At 41.6% G+C, this 16015-nt stretch overlaps 1 long non-coding RNA gene across 1 annotated transcript in view; it reads left to right on the forward strand.

Annotated features, from left to right (window-relative positions):
* The window catches only part of LOC115943406 (uncharacterized), a 29518-nt gene extending 25806 nt beyond the window's left edge, over window positions 1-3712 (forward strand). The window contains exon 2 of the long non-coding RNA XR_014143756.1: window positions 1451-3712. This is a non-coding gene — a long non-coding RNA (uncharacterized LOC115943406). The remainder of the gene's footprint in view (window positions 1-1450) is intronic.
* The last annotated feature ends 12303 nt before the right edge of the window (window positions 3713-16015 follow it).

Below are 16015 nucleotides of genomic sequence, written 5' to 3' on the forward strand. Positions count from 1 at the left end.
CTAATGGTCTGGGACAGATTCCCTGGCTGACTTTGGAAGTTGTCAAAATCTCTCTGGTAACTTTCCTAGGCTTTTTGGTCTCTAACAAGACATGGACCTTTTTCAGTTGTAAATCAGCTTACATCAAAATTCAAGCAGGAGGCCATGCTGCCCCTGAAATCCCTTCTGCTCACTCATTCTAGCCTCTGAGTTCTCACTCCCTTGAAACTCCTGCCTTGCAGGATAATCAGAAATAGCCACCTGGGCTAATTTCCTAAGTGGCCATTCTCTTGTTTTGACCAGCAGAAGGGGTGTGATCTGTTTTCTACATACAGTGTGTGTAGGTTGGCTTGCTGCCAGCCTGATTCTCTCAACGGAAAGAAAAGTGAACTCTCTCTAAAATGAGAAGACAAGAGGGAATTTGTGGGAATATTACAGATTAATCCACTTTGCCATGATCTGGCCTGGCCCATTTTTAGTGGGGGCTGGTTTAGGGTTAGTTTGTGGTTACATAAACTTGCCAACCATCCGGAAGAGGAAACAATACCCTCTGGTGGTAAGATTATATCCTGCACCATGTACCCTAAATTTCAGCTCTAGGCCAAGTTGGCTTACCTTCACTGGTACCTCAGTACACAGGAAGTTTGTTTATTTATTTATTTATTTATTTATTTATTTATTTATTTATTTATTTATTTGATCTATCTCTACACCCCACATGGGGCTCGAACTCACAACGCTGAGATCAAGAGTCACATGCTCTACGGACTCTACTGAGCCAGCCAGGTGCCCCTAGAGATCTATACTTAAAGAAATCAACTCCACCTTTATCTTGAGTGATAGCATAGAGATACAAACAATAAAATTTCCATTTCCCAGTTACGTTTTTATTGTTTTATTGGTTTTAGTTACTGTGTTAAACATTATGCAGATTGAAATTATTAAATGTGCTATCATTCTATTATGGGAAAAAATTCCTGTCATTCTGCAAACTACAGAGGTGGAGTTGATTTTTGAATACACCATTATTTATGGTGTTGTTATTGTTACGCTTCTTTGAGGTCCTTTTTTGTTTTCAGAATGTGTCTATTGTGTAGTATAGGTTTTTGTCGCTCAGAATATGTCACTACTTTCTGCCACATGTGACAACATTCAGATGTGTTAGTAACCGTAGGTTCCAGTTTTCTTGTTAATGTAGTCACTGGAATTGTCACAGTTGGGTTGATTGCACAGGAACATTATCACACCAGCTGCTCTGGCTCTCCAATTAGCAGGCCTGGTATGGAATGTTCGGTGTGAGTTGGAGTTCCCGTGGACTCTGGACATTTGCCTTCCTGAGTCTCTGCCTTTGACTTTCCCTTTGGGACTCATGCCATAAAGGTCACTGTTTCCTGTTCCAAATATTCCTTTTAGTTTCTGTTTTGTGAGAACTCTGTATAAAGCTTTTTCCCTTGACCATTTGTCCTCCCAGGCCTGAGACTGCTTCTGAAGTTGAGAGAATTGAATAAACCCGGGCTTCCTTCCTGGGAACTGGGTACTTGTCATCGAAGAGTAGAATGTCTCTGGAGAAGCTTGTGGTACCAGGATTTGAGGTAAGAGAGGAGAAAGGGGACTCAGCCCAGCATTTAAAACTTGCATTTGCCTTTTGTCAAAATGCTCATTGGCCACCCGGTAGGTGACCAACTGTGCCGGTTTGCCTGGAATTGAGGGGTTGTCCAGGACGTGGGACTTCCAGTGTTAAACCTGGCAAAGTCCCAGGTAAACTGGACTAGTTGGTCATACCAGCGTGGGTTTAGGACTGTATGAATCCTTTCTTTGCTCCTCTCACTCTCTATAGGTGATTGTTCTTCCTTTTTCCCCAGATCGGCCGAGTGTTGTTTCTTATGCATCCTAATAAAACCCATGATGTCTGAAAATGACTACATATTAAGAATGTACTACATTTCAAACATGTTAACAATGGGAAAACCTTTCATCGGCGCTTAAAAATTACATAAAATTTACATAAGCATGAACTCAAGACAGGGATGCTTACAACAGTCTAAATAAGAATGTATCACCGTTTCTAGGCACAGAGTGGAGGTGGACTATTACGTGCCAGGTCTGGTGCTGGGGATGGGGAGCTGAAGGGATAAACAGATAACGGCCACAGAATTACCAGTGCTAGGCGAGTGGTGTAGGAAGTTGAAGCACAAAGTGATTACTGTGGGCTGGGATACCCGGAGAGGCTTGAAACAGGAAGTGGGATGTGGAGAGAGCTAGAGGGGAATCCAGAAGAAAAGGTAGACTCAAGATGAGGAGATGACTTTTCCAGGTAGCAGGAACAGCTGCCTGGACACTCTGAAATGCCTGGGTGGGACGTGCATAGGTGAGTGGCCCTGAAGTTGAGTTTTTAAATGGGTGCTCGGTTTGAAGAGGGTGTGTCGGACAATTCTTGTATTTCTATACTGCTGCTTTGGCAATCACTGTAGACCCAGTGAGTACATCTTTACCGAACAGAGGGAGCTCTTCTTTCTCCTCCTGTCCCTCTGCCACCTTTTGTAGGTTAGGCCTGGCATCTCCAAACAATGACCTGACTGTCTCAGTAAATATTTGGGATGCAAAGAACTGGAGCATTGTCCAAACCCTGTGTGCCTAACTTCACCCTTCCTCCTATTGAGTCCAGTGCAGAGTAGAGCGGCTCGCAGAGTGTGGCCAAGGAAGCTATCCTTCTCCTCACAGAGACTTGGAGCATCAGCCCCTACGCCCCAGTTCTCAGCAAAAGTAATGAACATTTGTACGTGAAATGGGACTGTTAAATGACTACTGGTCTCCCTTACACTTTATGGCTCATTAGTGGGTTTTCAGTGACCTTATCATAGATTGGACATAGCAAAATATCACAGCACAGTTTCACCTAAATGACCTTTTCCTTACACAAATCCCATTGTTCTTTGTTGAAAGGAAACCCCTTCCGTCCGGCAAAGACAACGTGAAGAGGTGTTTATGAACGGGATAACAACCACTGTCATAAATGGGACCAAGGAAGACAGAGGCAAACACAAAACGTACCTTCAGTGAGATTTGGGAGAAGGGACGTGAGGAAGGTTCTCATGCCTCTTCCACAAGCTTTCCATCTAAAAATTCCTTCTCATTTAGAGATGAGCTTTAATCTGTAAATTCTCCTGGGAATATTATGCCTGTCTTAATTCTCACACTAACGAATCCACATCAGTATTCCCTTTGGTGAGTAATAGGTAGGGCCTTGAGTGCTTAAAATGAAGTGTCTGCAGATATGAGAAAATGCTGTCAAAAAGGAAGGCTTAGCATCTTAAAATCAAATTTCTTGCTCCTAAATTTTTTTGGAAATTTGTCATAGCTTTTATCTGAAATGGCTTGAATCACAACCACGCTCTGGAAAACGGTCTTTTATTTTCCTTGTTTTGGATTTGTAGTTTCTTAAATACTATATGGTCTTGACCATCTACCACCTTCCTTTCGTTGTTCAATGTCCTCCCTTTGCTCTCAAACTCTTTTGTAAACTATTTCAAGCTGCCCCATTTCTGCTCCTGAATTTCCCCCTTGTTTCCGCTGGTCGTGTTTATTTATTAGCTCACAGTGATTGCTTCCTTTCTCAGGTCTGGAAGGGCATAACTGTGCTCAGGTATGACTCTGACCCTTAAAAAAAACATGAATACAAGGCATAAATATCACTGAGTTGGTGACTGCATCTATTAAAAATATTTTGATCATCCTTCTGTTGTCATTTGTTTTATTTGAAAACATAGGTTGACAACTAATATTTCTATGCTTGTGAAAAATGGGAGGGAAATTCCATTAGAAGGTGTGGATTAATCAGACACATTTTTCTTTTAAAAAACCCTAGCTTTATATTTCTTTTTGTGCCTCTTGGTCCTTAATCATAGCTGCAGCTGAGACTCCTTCTCTCCCCATTCATTTAGTCTCAGGTATCTCCTTACCCACATCTCTTTGTAAATCATTATTTTTTTCTTAATTTTGCAATTGGTTCTGCCCTTGGTGGTATCAGTTAGATCACTCTCATTTGAATTAAATGCTAAGGTATGGTGTTTGCAATTAAGTTAAATGTTTCCTTGGAGTGGATCCAGTTCTTTTTATCTTTTTGGATAAGCAATGGCTTTCAAGGTCCTGGCTGGAAGATTGTTATTTTGAATTAGGAATCCTTATCTCCACATAATTTGAACAATCCCAGACTATAGGGGCATTGCCCAGGTCCTCCAGACAGTTTTCCATTAGCGCTGTTCAGTGTGAAAGTCTAGGGAAGAACTCAGACAGCCCGACCAAGAACATCCAAAGGAGCTACTAGGAGAATATTCTACATTTATGTCAATTTAAATACCACTTCCAAGTCATACTGTTCTCTAAAGGTTCAGTTAGTCCTGGTTTATGGCTCAAAGCACTTTGCATGTATCAGCCCATTAGCCCTCTGCATTCCCCTGAGTCAGAGAGCTGACAACTAGAAATAACCCAGTTTCCAAATGTGGACTCAGAGGCAGAGGAAGCTTTAATAACTGCAACAGGATCACTAATTCAGGCAGCAAACCAGTACACACATGGAACCGAGAGGGTGTCACAATGTTCCATAGGACTGAATGTAGTAACCTCTGCTGGTGTTCCTGTAAGTATCAGATTCACAATGCTGTGGCAACATAAACCACCTCTGCACTGGACTCCTCCTTACCCCTGACACTTAGGAAAGTTTTGTTTCCTGGGCCATCTTCTCTCTGAGCCAATTTTTTTTCAGCCATGGCCAAGAGTATGGATACTAGGACTAGAAATGCCAGAATTCAAACCTTGGCCCTACCAGTATGACCCTAGGCAAGTTCCCTAACCTCTCCATGACTCAGTTTCCTCATCTGTAAAATGGTGATTAGTAATAGTATGTCCCTCAGATATGTTGCTGTGGGGATTGAACAAGTTAATTCATGCAAAGCACTTAGAACACCTGACACATAAGTATGTCATAAACATGAGTTGTTTCTCTTGTTCTTCCTCTCCTTCTTTGGGAAGGCTTTTCATGCCAGGGCCTTCCCATTCTCTTACTTCCTCTTCCTATCAAAACAGCAAAGGATCCAGTGTCAGCTATTAACATTTTAGTGAGAAAGAGTTTCATGTTACCTGGGCCAGCTAGTTTGCTTATCAAGCATTGTCTCTAATTGTGGAATGGAAAATTGATTCTCAGTTCAAAGAAGTTGGGTTACCATAAATGTTTTGAGGGAGTAGGGGAAGGTGGGAGATGAGAACAGGAAAAATCTCAGTTAGCCTCAAAAATATCTGAAGGAACCTGCTTAAGTATTTACAAAGTTCATCTTCTGCTTAAGAACGGGTCTACCTACTTGACCAGAATCCCTTCCTTCTTTTAAAATCCCTCTCCAGGGCGCCTGGGTGGCTCAGTTGGTTGAGCGACTGCCTTCGGCTCAGGTCATGATCCTGGAGTCCCGGGATCGAGTCCTGCATCAGGCTCCCTGCTCGGCAGGGAGTCTGCTTCTCCCTCTGACCCTCCTCCCTCTCATGCTCTCTGTCTCTCATTCTCTCTGTCTCAAATAAATAAATAAAATCTTAAAAAAAAAATAAAAAATAAAAAATAAAAAATAAATAAAATCCCTCTCCATCCCTATTCTGTTCCTTCTCATCTCAACACGAACAACTTTTCCTTTACTCATCCTTAGTGTTTTATCCTTCTTTCCTCCTACTCTAGACCAAGACCTTTAATTACCAGGAACGCAGGGCCTTTTCTCATGTGTCTTCTGCTCCATCAGCCATTTCTGGCCTTGGTTCTCTTCGCCCCAACCCTGCTTTGCCTTGATGACACTGTTGTGCAGACCAAAAGTGAGAAGATTTAAACTATGAAAGTATAATTTGCATATACCAGTTATGCCTGGTTCTCTATCAGCATAATCGTATAGAGTTTATATTATTAAATATATAAAACATTGACTTTATTAGACTATTCGGAAATAACGAAACTATTCTCATATGCTTGATGTTCTTTTTTTTTTTTTTTTAAGATTTATTTATTTATTTATATGAGACAGAGAGAGAGAGAGCACATGAGAGGGGGAGGTGGCAGAGGGAGAAAGACTCCCTGCTGAGCAGGAAGCCCGATGCGGGACTGGATCCTGGATCATGATCTGAGCCAAAGGCAGTTGCTTAACCAACTGAACACCCAGGTGCCCCATGCTTGGCATTCTTAATTAGTCGCTGACTGTAGCCTTATCATTTGATCACAGCCTTGCCCATGGCATTTTTCCTGCCAGGCATGTGTAATTAAATACATGAAACTCAACTCCTAACCCTTTGCTACCTGGGGGAGATAAAGGTAAGGAATGGAGAGGAGAAAGGACCAGGGGAGGGTAGATGAGACAAAGAATTCCCAGAGGCCAGAGGTAATTTTCCCCCAGGCCTTTCCCTCAACGTCACCACCCAGGGGTAATATTTTAAAACCACAAGCCATAAACATTAATGATTCTCAGATTTAAGCTCCAGTCCTCTTCGAATGACAATTTACCTTTCAAAGCCTTTTTTTTTTTTAAACAGAAATAGAAATTACAGTTCATGTGGCAGTTTTAAATGACCTCAGTAACTTAACAAAAACCCTGGCCACTTCTTCTTACGGCACTGGGCAATTTGAGGTGATTGTTAATTTCTTAGTCAGTGTTTCCTAACTTGCTCATTACTCTTTTTGTGTCCTTTGTTTAAAACTTTATTATTTGTATTAGTATATGAAATTCACAGGCATTTAGATTTAGATTTTTTACTCACTATCTCACCAACGTCCTGTTATACATGTTTTAGAAGCTTCTGTATGTATTCACAGTAACCCCAAATAACAGATTTTTACTTCCTCTAAGCTGGTCTCCTGTTAAGTGTTTTCCTTGGCATTGTCAGTCATAAACCCCTTAAATAAAATCAAGATCACACCCGTTGGCATAGGCACCAAATGTCAGAAGGAATGTCTTCAGTGGGCCCAGCTTTAAACGTTGCCTTTGGTTATTCCAGCAAGAATGGGCAGTACACCTAACCTCACTATAATCGGTTTAGGATATATTGCTTTTTTTTTTTCTCTTAATATTCTATTTTTTAAACAATCTCTACACCCTGCATGGGGCTTCAACCCATAACCCCGAGATCAAGAGTCACACACTTGACCGACGAAGCCACCCAGGCGCCCCTCGGACATACAGCTTTTATTTTTGTTCCAATAATGCAATGGCTTCCAAACTATGTTCCTTAAATACTTTAGGTCTACAAGGGATTTTTGAGTATGTTAGAAAAAAAGAGTGTATCACAAAGTATGCTTTTGATTCACGTCCTGGTTCATCTTCCTCAGTCACCACTCCATAACCAACTATTGCTCTACAGGCAATTACGTAGGAATCTTACCTTGTTTGGACACATAAGATATGATTCACATTTTATAAGTCAGGTCATACTTTGCATGTATGCTAATATTTATCAAGTACTTATTATATGACAGCTTTGACTTGGATTATTTACGTTAGTCTTCTTACCCACTCTGCTGTAAGTGCTCTTATTATCCCCTTCAACAGATGAAGAAGCAGAGACCTAGGGGATGAGGAAACTCACTCAAAGTCTTGGAGTAAAAGAAATCAAGAGAAGATTGAGCCCTAGCATTTGGCTCCCAAGTCCATGCTCCTAACACCCTGCTCTGCTACCTCCTTAACAGTCAGAGGCAATTGCTGCAGAATAATCTTCTACGAATCAAGCTTTCCCTTTGTACCGTATGTTTGGCCCTCCCTCCCAACATATCCACCTTGATGAATGCATGAATTATAAGCTTGGAATTTGTGTGAATCGTGTCCCAGGTGGCACCCCTGTGCAAGTGAGTCCCAGGGCTGTTTTCCATGCAGTCAGTTGAGAGTTCCCAAATTGCACAGGACAGTAGAATGGCAAAGACTACGTTGTCTGATGACCATTCTTGTGCTACAACCTCCTCCCAAAGGTCAGCATTGCTCAGGGAGGGGAACCGCAGGCCCCTCCATCCCCCCAGCTCTTTCAGTTCCTGGACGTGCTGTCTCCTCCTGGCTGCTCATACGTCTGCAGGGGCCTTTGCCAGGGGGCCATTTCTCCATCTTTTGGAGGGGGGTCAATGAATTAACTGTTCTCTTATTATTCCAAGGTGGAATAATATTGTCAGTCTCAGTCTGAGTTGCCCTGGCAGGAGATGGATGTTGCTGTGGGTGCCCTATGGTGCTGACCTGACCAAATCCCTCAGTAGCAAATATGGTCCCTGGAACTCACCACTGCCACTCTGAAGTCTGCAAGCAAGGCCACGCTGACTCCATTCCTAAAGCTCCTCCACCCCTCACTCCCCCACCCCTCACTCCCCCACAGTCTATCCATTATGAGTCTATCCATCTCAGTGGCCCCAGACACCCATCATCCAGTCTAGTTCCGGCAGATGGAGCCCTTGCCTCTCAGGATAGCTACTCCATGGACAGGAATGAGATAGATAGGCTTTCTGCCCTTCTCAGAGAGTCCTGATGCTCTTACGTGTTCTTGGGCCTCACAAGGTAGCCTTATTTATCCAATAGAATCTTGCTCTGCTGGAGGAACAGAGCAGAATTTTGGGATGACGGATTAGGAGAAACTACGGGAAAAACAAATCCAAGTTTTCTTCTTCCCAATGACTCTAGGATGAGATCCCTCATCAGTGATTCTTACGGGTCTAAGTCAATCAGGCTATCTTGTCTTCTCTTTACTTCAGCACCATTTCCTGTATTTTTATGGCATTTTTCTTTACAGCCAGGAATCCTTCTATCCATCCATCCATCCATCCATCCATCCATCCATCCATTCATTCCTCCTTCCCACCTTCTCTCCATTCATTGATCCACTTGCTTACTATAAAGCATTTACAGAGCCTCTCCTCTAAGGAGATTTTCAAGCATTTGGGGTTACAGTGATTAATAATACACAGGTCCTGCCCTTAAGGAGCTTCTAGTCTATTGGAAAAGATTGAAAAATAGACAGTTACAGTTATCACATATTGTAATAAGTAATGTTATTGCCTTTCTGAGCACTAAGGGGGAACATGTAAATAACCTTAATCTTCCCATTTTCTTTTTGGGAATAAGGCATATTCCATCTCATTGTGACTTCTGACCAACCTCATTAGACTTTTCAAGGTCAGGGGCTAAAGTTCAATTTATAAAAGGGAAGTGGAAAATGCCACACTCTTTGATAATGAAACCAGCTCACTTCAGAAGCAAAAGTAATACTGAGAGAAAACATGTTTTCCAGCTTGAGTCAGCTTGTCTTCCTTTCTTTTTTCAAATGACTTATTTGGAGCACTGGAAAATGCTAATATCTGAGTTATCAAGGCCCTGACCTGGTCAATTCAAAATATTTATCCTGAATTGCAAATTCACTTTCCAGGCTTCGGTGGGTGCATTGCAGTGTTTACAGTTAAAGATGTCTCAATTATTTTGTCATGCACCTTAACTCTGAACATGTTGATGAAGCAAACTACCTTGCAGTTCTTTCTAAATGTTCTAGACCTAGTAGGGCATTCATATTTCCAATGGATCTTAACTTGGAGCACCCCTGCTGCTTCATTGCACCCTCTACCCGTTTCCCAGAATAGCCTTGACTTAGACCTGCTTCACTTTCCCAAGGGCAACATTTTGCTCTTCATCCTACTGCTTTGAAAATGTATTAAGTTACAGGTCTTTTCATTCTTGGATCCCTGATTTAGTCAATTCTTTTGCTCTGCAAAACACCCTGGTATTTGTAATAAACACCCAGTGTCTTGGCCCATTGTTGGCCTGACCCAATAATGGCTCAAATACCAAAAAAAATCCTCTTGTATAGAAGAATGAATACAATTAGCACCTGATAGATTCTAGACACTATGCTAAGTATTTTCATGTACGTTATTTCATTTAATTCTCAAAATAATATTATAAGGTAAGTAGAACAGTGCCTGGTACACAGTGGACACTCATAGAACACTTGTTGAATGAATGAAGAAGTTACAATTCCTATCTTACAGTCTAGAAAGATACAGTCAGAAAAGACAGTAAGAAAGTCAGAAAACAGACACTAAGACAGTCAGAAAACCACAGATGAAAGAGGTCATGTCGTTTCGAGACCACTTAATGGCCAAGCAGGTCTGCCTCTTCCCTGTCCGGGCCCTCTGTAGCACGTGCTTTAGACCAGCAAGTCTTTAAATATACTGTCTGAGAAGGCTTATGTTTCATCACCATCTGACGCCCTAAGGATTTTCTAAATCATTGTAATCAACACTTACTAAGTCCCCTCAAGTAATCAAAATCCTTTAATCCTTAAATGTGAAAGCAAAAAGCAAGGCTTTATCTTTGTGTCTGTGCTAGATAAAAGTCTCTCCTGAACCTCATTGGTCTTGGATATCAATTATCCAAAGAAGTGTAGGAAAATTTACAGGGCAAAATTAGTTTTAATGGCTTTAATTTACGTAAGAGCCATGAAGTAACTCTAGTTTCTTGACACAATCTTTGCCACATCGCCCTTTGTCTGCCCTGTTGAGCTCCAACTCCTTTCCAGGCTTCAGGTCCCTCCTCCCTCCCTCCTGCTCCCCAGCATGCCCGTCTGTGTCCTGAGCCTTCCACTGCTCCCCCTCAGTGTATTGTTATCTGTGGGCCATTGTTTATGATCCATCCCACACCTGAAAGACTTCTGTGTCTCCCCATGACTCGTGTGTGTGTGTGTGTGTGTGTGCGCGTGCGCGCAATGGTCTGTGTCTCCCCATTACTTATTAAAAGCAAGGCCTTTTCTCATTTCACTTACAGTCCTGCCCCCTTCTCCAATAGTGGACATTTGCTTTAGTGGCACTGGCTATAGAGTCCCTAGTCTTGTCTTCCCAACTGGATTGGACATTTTTTTGTCCCATCTTAAGATACTCCTAAACATGTCTTAACTGTTCCTGGGTGTAAGAGGTAGGCGGTGTTAAGCCTTATTAAATACTATTGATAAGCCACTCTCATCCCCTACTGGGCACCAAATAAAAGAGGAACCCTGATGCTTTCCCATCTATCATGGCCTTAGTTCTGAATTTCTTCTACGAAAAAGGACAATCTTCCTGGTAATATCAATTTACAGTTTTCTTTGTCTCCTTAAACTGGACTGTGGGCTGTGTTCCTCAAATCCAACAAGCCCAAATATGAACTCCCCATTTCCCCAGACCTGTTCCTTCATGTGTCTTCCTCATCTAAATTAATGACCCTACTTCTACCAGGTCTCCACCTAATTTAATCATTTAACTCTTCTCCATCCTCGCACCCCCACTTCTCTCTCTCCTAAATTCAATCAGCCAGCCAGTCCTTGTTCTTTATCTACTGAATATATTTTAAATTGTCTACTCTTTCCATTCCCCACTACTTCTATCTTGCCTCAGACCCACATTATTTCTTTCCAGGACTGTTGCAATATTTCCTTACCTGATTTCCGTCCTCCAGTCTCTCCTAACTCCCCTCCAACCCATTTGCTACATGGTTGTGTCACTCTCTTGCTTAAAAATCTTTCAGTGACTTCTTATAAAACCAAGTCCAATTTTATTATGATATCTAGCTTAATTGAATCTAATCAGAAAAAAAATCTATAAAATCTTTATGTAAGATACTTTGCTAAGATTTTCTTTGTAGCTAAACACGTGACCAATATTAATAGATGCTACATCAAAATAGGAAAGAATGTATGTTTTTTGTCTCCAGTTCACAAAGAGAAAAGTTTATATTCCCTAGTTGTAGTGTCCATATCGTAACATGTTTCTACTAAATTGAGTTCGATTATATATTTTTTTTTATATTTTTCAATAGAATGTTTGTTATTTTGTGTTTATTTGATATTTGGAATTCAAAAATCTACTTACCAATGGCTATGTTATAATGGTGTTTTGTCAATTTCCTTATATTTCTAGTTTGTTGGTTTGTTTTTGTTTTTGGGGTTTTTTTAGATATATTTTAAGCATTCATTTTTGCAACTGAGCAAACTTCTTTGTTGAAAAAATTTTTACCATTGTTTATTTTTTTAAAAAAAGTCTTGGAAATAAAAATGTCTTTGATGATATGACTTCCCTTTAACTCTCCAGGCTTTTTTTCTGCTAGTCCCTACTTTTCTTTTTACATACCACTAATACAGCCTGCTTCTGGTGCTTCAGCTCCTTCCAAATATACTTAAAATTTTGCCCTTCCTGACATTCCTACATAACTGTGACTCAACCTTCGTATCTGAGCTCAGCTGTTATACCTTGAACCTCATTGTAAATCCCTACCACCTGTACTTACCTGTCTTCTCACTTCCCACCTTATGTTATCTGTGTACATGTCTGTGTTTCTCACTAGACTGTAAGTCCTTTAAGAACATGGGCCACGGGGCGCCTAGGTGGCTTAGTTGGTTAAGCGTCTGCTTTTGGCTCAGGTCATGATCCCAGGGTCCTGGGATCGAGCCCCGCATCGGGCTCCCTGCTCCACGGGAAGCCTGCTTCTCCCTCTCCCTCTCCCCCTGCTTATATTCCCTCTCTCGCTGTGTCTCTCTCTGTCAAATAAATAAATAAAATCTTTTTAAAAAAAAAGAACATGGGCCAGATTTTCATATTTTTTTTTGCTCCCACACAAGGCCTGAAACATGGTAGTTTACTTAATTTTCTTGTACTGTACCCGACCAAACTGGACTCCCAATGGTCACCGCACTTGGAGCCTTGTCCCATTCTAACCCATCCTCTTGATGTCCAACATGATCGATCATCTTGGGTTTCCATCATCCCTTCACTTCCCCTTGGATGTTTGACCTGACTTCTCCAGTATAAACTGGAGTGCTTCTTAACCAAGAGGTAGCTTCTCATCCAGGTTCTTTTGCCTCATCTTCTGTGAGTAACCACCTCAGGGGTTTGTGTTCTCTTGCCTCAGAAGTGATTTCTTGTGATTCAGCGTCACCCCCTAGAGACTGAGTGGCAGAGAGCCAGACCCATCAGACATCATGGCCATTCAATACTTTTTGTTCTGAATCTATGCTCTTCAAGCCACTTTTTGATTGTTGTTGGATTTACTATATTGAAAAGTAGTTGATCCATAAACAAGAACATCTATGATCACTCAGAAGTTATATTTTTCATTATAATTGCATTAATTTGTATTCTGTATTAATTAATTAGCTTCTTGAATAATTAGACTTTTTTAAAGATTTTTTATTTATTTATGAGAGAGAGAGTGCATGGGGAGGAGCAGAGGGAGAGGGACAAGCAGAATCTGCATGGAGCGTGGAGCCTGGTGCAGGGCCCGATCCCAGGACTCCAAGATCATGACCTAAGCCGAAACCACGAGTCTGAGGCTCAACTGACTGAGCCCCCCAAGCGCCCCTTGAAGAATTAGTATGTATAACCATTTCTGATTTATTCAGATTCCTTAAGTTGCAAGAACTATAACTCAATCAAACTAGCTTGTGTGTGGGACAGGGGGAGGATCCTTTAGGTGCAACATTAAGGGAGCTGAAGATCGTGGGAATTCATGGAACAGAGCTTATGAGAAAGCTGAACCTTTTGGGAACTGAACCAGGAAACTGTCAGGAATTGGGCCGGCCCTCCCTCCCTCTCTTGTGGGTCACACGTACTTTTCTTTCCCATTACCCTTTTCTTTCCCTACACTCTGCATATCTTTGCTTTTCTTCATAGCATCTACATATTCTTACTGCATTATAAATTTGGCTTACACAATCTATCATGGCCTCTTCAGCTTTTCTCTGTGTTAGTTTCATTCTCTCTCACTTTCTTTCTCCCCTCATTTCCCCCTAATTTTTCAGAAAGAGAGTTGGTGCCAGGTTATCTTTTTAAGCTGTGGATAAATGTATCTGTAATTAGTCAACTTTGCTCCATCTCTATGACTACTATTTTTGGTCAAATGACTATCATTTCTCACCTGAATCAGTACAATGATTTTCCTGCCAGTATCTTCCTCCAATCCCAATCCATTTCCCGTATCCTTCAGAGATTTCCCGTTGCCTACATGATAAAGTGGAGCTACTTTAACATTCTTATAAGACACCTGATGTTCTAGCTTCATGACTTGGTCCCTAGGTACCTCACCAGCCTCATGTCTTACTTACTCTCAATCTTGTACTCTCCCTCACATCATACTGAAATTATTTAAGTTGCTTAAAATAGGCTGTGTTTTCTCTTACTTCTGGTTATATGCTCTTCCTTCCATCTGGAAAACTCTTCCTCTTCTACAACTGGCCTTCTCTTACTTAGTCTTCAGCCTTCAGCTTAAACATCACTTCTTCCAGGAAGTTTTCCTTGATTAGGTTACTTGACTATGCTGCTAGATGCTCCCATAACTTTTCCTATCATAGCAGAACAATTGATGTCTGCCTATTTAATTGTCAGGCTTTCTAGATAGAGTGTAAGACACATGATAGCAAGGAATGTGTCTGTTTTGCTCACCATTGTATTCCTGGTATATAACAGTCACTTAATAAATATTCGATAAATGAGTGTAGAGCCTACCACAGGTAACTGATACTATCAGTTATTGGGAGCAGGGTCAGTTCATGACATATGGATGTACCTTTATTCAACTAATGTCTCTTAAGCAGGTATGTGAGAAGGGGAGCTTCCTTTAGTAGGGGCTGTGGTCCTGTTAGACAACATGACTGAAACATTTAACACATTTACCCAAAATCTGATTTGTCTTTGTGACCCAGAAGATTAAATGACTACTAGGTTGTGGGAATCCTGGGAAGCTCAACCCAAAGCAACTTAGTGACTGCCCTCTGCCCTCCCATTGTAACAAAACTAAAATACCAACTCCTTGCCATGGCCTGCAAGCGCTCACATGATGAGGCCTCTGTGTGACACTCTCAGCTCATCCCATCCACAGTTTCACTCACTATGCTTGCTCCAGCCTCTTCAATCCCTCAAATAACCCCAGATGTTTCCTATCTCAGGGCCTTTGCACTTGCTGTTCATGCTGCTTAGAACTCTCTTCCCTAGATCACTGCACAGTGAGGTCCCCCTTTATATCCTTTGGTTCTTACCAAAAACATCACCTTCTTCAGAGAGGCCTTCCCTGTAAAATGGCCCCCACTCCTTCATAATACTTATCATGAACTAAAATTATCTGGTATGTTTGCTTGTTAATTCTCTGCTATCCCCATTTAGAAGGTAAGCTCTAAAAGAGCAGGGGACTTATTTGGCTCATTCTCTGCTGTATTGTAAGAATCTAGAACAGTACTTATGACCATAGTTGCTCAATAAATCACTGAATGAACGAACGAATGAACAGATGAATGGGAAGGCTTGGGCCCAGAGTTGATGCAGGATTTTTTTTTATCTGAACCCTCTTCAGCTTTCCATTACTGTACTGTTTCCCAAAAGAAACACAAGAAGGAGACAGTCTCGCCAAATGTATGCCAACTATTCCAGACAGAGGCCTGGACACTGTCTGCTCTTCCCTGCAGACTCCTCCAGGATCCCTTATCTCTCCCTGACCCACTTCTGACCTTGACCCTCTGTCCTGACAGCCCAGGGCAGTGTCAGACCTCAGCAGTCTCTTTTCCCTGTTGGCTAGGACCATTCTGAGTACTACCCAGGTTCCTGGGGTGCACGTGCAACAGAAGCTGCATGAATACCAAGCATTACTTGGAATAAGAAAGAGGGTTAGTCACAGCTTTATAATCCTTGGACTTCTTCCTGTCTCACTGTCCCTGATGCACAGACATGGGCCAGGCTCTCCATTAGTACCGTGGATGGAAAGTCGACTGACCAATATCTTAGGATGTAAACCATCCAAAAAGGTACAATTTTGCAAAAAGATTTAAATATGCATGTGTCAGAATGGCCACTTGTCAAATGTTTATGTACCATCATTCCACCATTTTATCTCTAAATCCGGCATCAAACCTATTTCACCATTTTATCTCTAAATCCGACATTGGTGTCTAAAGATTCAGGGAAGAACCACTGATGCAGCTGAAACTGAATGATCTCAATTCCCCTTGAAATTGTAAGGCCTTTGTTGAGGAATGG

The sequence above is a fragment of the Leptonychotes weddellii genome, chromosome 3, assembly GCF_054177405.1.
Source record: "Leptonychotes weddellii isolate Sample4059 chromosome 3, ASM5417740v2, whole genome shotgun sequence".
NCBI classification, from domain to species: Eukaryota; Metazoa; Chordata; class Mammalia; order Carnivora; family Phocidae; genus Leptonychotes; species Leptonychotes weddellii.